Raw genomic sequence first — 6,000 nt, forward strand, 5'->3', positions numbered from 1 at the left:
GCTGGAAAGTGCATGCATGTAAACAATGGATGTGGGCAAGACAGAGTTCATCCATGATGCCTGTATAGTTGAACAACCAACTAACAGTTACTGTGTAAGTCAGTAGTGTTGCTGAATGATGGTAGCTGTATGTTAAGTAAATATACGTGTGTGAATACATTTACCTGTATTGTGTGAGTGTATGCAAGTCATTTTCTACTAAAATCAGTGCATGTGGCTAAAACGGTGTCACCATAGCCAGTGGTTACTCAGCAATTTCTATTGGACAACACTGGTCTAGGTTCACACATGAAGAATGGTGACTTGGGCAAGGGATTGGAGGACAGATGACCAGCACACATGGCACTGTACCCCAGTATTAGGCACCAGCTCGAGAGGGGAAACATTTGAAAGTAGAAAAATCCTTACACGATGCAAGAAAAAGATGTAATATATGACAAGCATTAGCAGTTTCTTTTTTGTCCTACAAGCACAATAATGAAAAACATTCCGTTTCTATAGAATCATAGAAGTTTACGGCACAGAAGGAGGCCGACAAAGAGCTATCCAGCCTAATCCCACTTTCCAGCTCTTGGTTACGGCACTTTAGTGCACATCCAAGTACTTTTTAAATGTGGTGAGGGTTTCTGCCTTTACCACCCTTTCAGGCAGTGAGTTCCAGACCCCCACCACCCTCTGGTTGAAAAAGGTTCTCCTCAACTCCTCTCTAATCCTTCGACTAATTACTTTAAACCTCTGACTCTCTTGATTATGCAATTCCTGGTGAACGAGGGGCCTACAAGCATGCTTTTGAAGTGCCCGTCAATACAACTGAAAAAAATCCACCCAGTTTATCGCCTCCTGTGTTTACTGGAGCCTCGACGCGACGATTGGTTAAACGTGACACTAAGTCCCGCGTTTGGCGAATTGTGATAGGTGACCATCATGATTGGCATTTAGCGCAACCAATCGGAACGGAAGATTGGCTCCATGAGTTGGGTGATCGATTGCAGCGCTTGTCCGATTGGCTCATCCATGAACATTTCTCCCTGCTTCGACTCGCCTCAACACAGTGAAGAAAGTTAAAAATAAAAACTCAGAAAAAAAGTTTGTTCATCAAAATATCGAAAAAATAAACAAGCATAACATAAATCCCTTGATTTAAACAAATCTTCAACCTTGAAGTTGTGTAACTATTTCTTAAATACGTTCATTTGTTCCTTTCTTCGAAACAAACTTTCAGAATTGCACTAAAGTTTCATTTTTAAAACAATGTTATATCATTTTTTTCACCGCAGTCCGCACCAAACAAGGGCTGTCAGGTTAAAAACTAGAATATAAATGTTTTTTCTTCTGTAACTTTCATCTTTTTTTACAAATAACTATTTAGATTCAGTAAAAGAAGTGAATTAAAAAGACTTGAAATAAACTTAATCACTTCAGTCAAAGTGAAAGTCGAATTCGAGCGACTCTGGTCCACTTACCTCACACCAAAGGCACAGGTGAATCCTTTTCCATTTAATTCCTGTATTTCGATATTCTACACTCGGAGACTTCTTAATTGATTAAAAGACAAGGTTTTCCTGCGCGCCTCACGATATATTTGTTATTTTGAGACAAAAAATGAAACTGTGGACGGCGCTGCCGCTCGGAGCTCGAGAGGTTTCCGCTTGTGTGGCACGAGATCCTCCCTGCGAAAAGAGTTTGTTTTCGCTTTTCTGGTGATTGGTTGAAAATCCAGCAGCAACACTGGACCACCACCCCCCCCCCCAAAACAAACAGTCCACAGCTGTCAACAGCAGGACAGTGGCAAAGACTCTGACCTAGAGCTGTCAACAATCTGTTGGCAAAGTTAAAAGACCAATACTTTTTAAAAGAAAGACTTGCTGCAGCGCCTCAAACCATCTTAGGACGTCCCAAAACGCCCAATCAATATACTTTGGCGTGCAGCAAACAAGGTTGCAATGTAGCAAACGCGGCAGCCAATTTGCACACAGCAAGATCCCACAAACATCAATGTGATCATGACCAGATAATCTGTTTTAGTGATGTTGATTGAGGGATAAATAGTGGCCTCAAGACACTGGGGAGAACGCCCCTCTGCTTCTTCAATTAATGCCAAGCGATCTTTTACTTCCATATTAGAGAGCAGACAGGACCTCAGTTCACCATCTCATCCAAAACACAGCCCCTCCAACAGTGTGGCCCTCCCTCAGTACCGCCCCTCCGACAGTGCGGCCCTCCCTCAGTACCGCCCCTCCGACAGTGCGGCCCTCCCTCAGTACCGCCCCTCCAACAGTGCGGTGCTCCCTCAGTACCACTCCTCCAACAGTGCGGTGCTCCCTCAACACTGACCCGCCGACAGTGCGGCACTCCCTCAGAACCTGTCCCTCCGACAATGCGGCGCTCCCTCAGCACTGCCCCTCCGACAGTGCGGCACTCCCAGTGCTGCCCCTTCGACAGTGCGGCCCTCCCTCAGTACTGCCCCTCCGACAGTGCGGCGCTTCCTCAGTACTGCCCTTCGACAGTGTGGCCCTCCCTCAGTACTGCCCCTTCGACAGTGTGTCGCTCCCTCAGTACTGCCCCTCCAACAGTGGAGCGCTCCCTCAGTACTGCCCCTCCGACAGTGTGCGTTCCCTCAATACTGCCCCTCGACAGTGCGGCACTCTCTCAGTACTGCCCGTCCGACAGTGCAGCGCTCCCTCGGTACTGCTCCTCCGACAGTGCAGCACTCCCTCAGCACTGCACTGGAGTGTCAGCCTAGATTTTGTGCTCAAGTTCCTGGAGTGGGACTTGAACCTCAGAACCTTCTGACTCAGAGGCAACCAACTGAGCCACAGTTGACACCAGTTTATTAAATAATTTACTAAACTATTGTGAGCTCCTGACAAGTTTAGTCAATATTGTTTTCTTTAAAAATGGAAAGTATCCCCCATAGAAATGCTAGCAATGGGATTTATTATCAAAAGGAGTCTGATGAAAGGTTATCGACATGAAACATTAACTCTTTCTCTTACCACAGATGCTGCCTGACCTGCTGAGTATTTCCTGCATTTTCTGTTTTTATTTCAGATTTCCAGCATCCAATTACTGGAATAAGAACAGAGAGAAGGGTTTTTAACAACAATAACTTCCATTTATGTAGTCCTCCTCACATGCATAAAGACATCACAGAGATTTTTATAATAAGGCGGGAAAGGACACATTGGACATCGGGCAGGAATAGAGGAGGGAAATGGAGAGCCTTAGACGAGGAATCAAATCCATTGTCAACAAAGAAAGTTCTCAGGAGGTTTCGAAAACAGGGCGATAGGTAGCAAGGTGGAGCGAACAGGGTAGGGAATTCCAACTGCAATATCAGAGAGAAGAGAGAAGGGATTTAATACAAAGATATTACTAAAACTCCATTTTCACATCTCTACTATTTAACTGTGGTCTGCTGCCCCCTACAGACTACAATCTGTTTCCACCACCCCCACCGCACCCCCCCCAATCACCCTGCTTCTTCACATGCTGATGTGTAATATGAGGAAATCAACTGCTGGATTAGGAAGACAGAGACAGAAGTTGAATTCAAATCCCACCATGGTAAATTGTGAAACTGAATTCTAGAACTTTGGTCATTTCTGGGCTGGTACCAAAAGAATGGCACCGGTTTGTTGTGAAAAATTCAACTGGTACAATAATGTCCTTCAGGGAAAAGAGCTACTCCTTTTCAGTCAGGGCCCACATGTGACTCCAGTCCCACACTAACGCTGAATGCCCTCTGAAGTGACCTAGCAAGTGGTTTGGTTGTAAAAGGAATTGCTTCAAGAACACAGCCAATCACCACCTTCTCATGGCAACTAGGGATGGGCAATAAATGCAGCATGACCTGAATCCGGAAAACAAATTAAATTATTTGACTCACCGCTATATGTGCCAATAGGGGCTTTGTGAGGAATCAATCCCAGGTAACCTACCACCAGAGATTGTTTTCAGAAATTTACCAAAGGATTTCTGACTTTCTTGTGTTTAATCGATTCATATATTGTGTAAGTGTTTTTGTATTTTTGTAATCTTGATATGTCTTTATGCTTTTATTTACATGAATTAATATATTATGTGTATCAGTTCACCTGTACATAAATCTGACCCAGTAATGTAGCCTGTATTCATTGGTCTGGCACTGTGTTATTTTTTTACCTTCAAAGGGACAGAAGAATAAGATAATCTCATGGATTCTCCAGTAGATGGTTTACCGCGATTAGCATTTAACTGGCAAATCTCAGCACTGAAAGTAAGTTAAGCTCTGTGATGTTTCCATCACATGACATTACATGTTATTCCACTACCTGCTCAATCCAGTACAGTACTGAGGGAGTGCTGCACTGTCGGAGGGGCAGTACTGAGGGAGAGCTGCACTGTCGGAGGGGCAGTACTGAGGGAGAGCTGCACTGTCGGAGGTGCCGTCTTTTGGATGAGACGCTAAACCGAGGCCCCGTCTGCTCTCTCAAGTGGACGTAAAAGATCCCATGGCACTATTTCGAAGAAGAGCAGGGGAGTTATCCCCGGTGTCCTGGCCAATATTTATCCTTCAATCAACATAACAAAAACAGATTATCTGGTCATTGTCACACTGCTGTTTGTGGGAGCTTGCGGTGCACAAATTGACTGCTGCGATTCCCACATTACAACAGTGACTACACTCCAAAAGTATTTCATTGGCTGTAAAGCGTCTTTGGACATCCCGAGGTGGTGAAAGGCGCTATATAAATGCAAGTCTTTCTTTCTCTAGCACCCCCTTGTGTTCAACCATTTAACAGCAAAACACATCTATAATCCTTGTTATTGTAATAAACTGACTGAATTACCACGAGCCACCCAGCAGAGGAATAAACACCCGATCAGATCGTGTGACATAGAATATAAATTACAAATCAGTTTACTAAATGTAAACAGTAGCAGAAAATCTATACAGCTGATTTCACTTGATTATAGAACACTTTAACTCAGATATACAAAATTAATCAAATATGCAACACCTCATTAATTCTTATTAATACTAAAACCTGGACCAGTGTCCTTCACATAAGACCACCGCAGTGTCGAGAGCCTCTAACCCAATGGGCTCAGAAGAACTGACTAGCAGAGATCATCATCATCATCATAGGCAGTCCCTCGAAATCGAGGAAGACTTGCTTCCACTCTAAAAGTGAGTTTTTTCTCAGGTGGCTGTACAGTCCAATACGGGAATTACAGTCTCTGTCACAGGTGGGGCAGACAGTGGTTGAAGGAAAGGGTGGGTGGGGAGCCTGGTTTTCCACACGCTCCTTCTGCTGTCTGCGCTTGATTTCTGCATGCTATCGGAGACGAGACTCGAGGCGTCCTCCCAGATGCTCTTCCTCCATTTTGGGCGGTCTTAGGCCATGGATTCCCAGGTGCCGGTGGGGATGTTGCACTTTATCAAGGTGGCTTTGAGGGTGTCCTTGAAATGTTTCCTCTGCTCACCTGGAGCAGAGATACAGAACAAATGAAAGTGATAGCTCCTGATCTCCAGCCAGATGCTAAACCCAAAGGTATTTGCATGCATTACAAAACCCTTCAATTTATAATTTTGAAGACAAAGCAATCAATCTATCTTGAGTGGTTTCTACTTGCTTCGCAATCAAGATATATTTGCATAGGAATATTACCTTCTGTCCTGGGTGAGTATATAAGGCTTTAACAATTGTCTATCTAGATAGTGGTATTCATCTGCCATTGAAGTGTTATTTTTCTTACCAGACCACTCCAACATGGAGAAAAGTAACCAGCAGACTGCTGAGGGATTCTCTCCCCGCATGTAGTAATCAAATTTAAAGTGAACAGCCACCTCTCATAAATAAATAGATATAAAACATGTAGAGACTTCAAATATGACAGAATTTCCTATTCATCACAGGTTCCAGATTTAACACCCAGTTTGAGTTAGCTGATCTTGGTCATGGCGGTGGTAGGATTATTCCCACATTACAACAGCGAACACACTTCAAAAGTACT

The 6,000-nt window shown here is 44.0% G+C and overlaps 1 protein-coding gene across 3 annotated transcripts in view; it reads right to left on the minus strand.

Annotated features, from left to right (window-relative positions):
* Window positions 1-1,662, minus strand: part of LOC139241011 (signal transducer and activator of transcription 5B-like) — a 144,208-nt gene extending 142,546 nt beyond the window's left edge. For all 3 annotated transcript variants that reach the window (XM_070869700.1, XM_070869699.1, XM_070869697.1), the window contains exon 1: window positions 1,464-1,662. The gene's annotated coding sequence lies outside the window, so the exon portion shown is untranslated. The remainder of the gene's footprint in view (window positions 1-1,463) is intronic.
* Window positions 1,663-6,000: the final 4,338 nt, after the last annotated feature.

The sequence above is a fragment of the Pristiophorus japonicus genome, chromosome X (genome assembly GCF_044704955.1).
Source record: "Pristiophorus japonicus isolate sPriJap1 chromosome X, sPriJap1.hap1, whole genome shotgun sequence".
Lineage (NCBI taxonomy): Eukaryota > Metazoa > Chordata > Chondrichthyes > Pristiophoridae > Pristiophorus > Pristiophorus japonicus.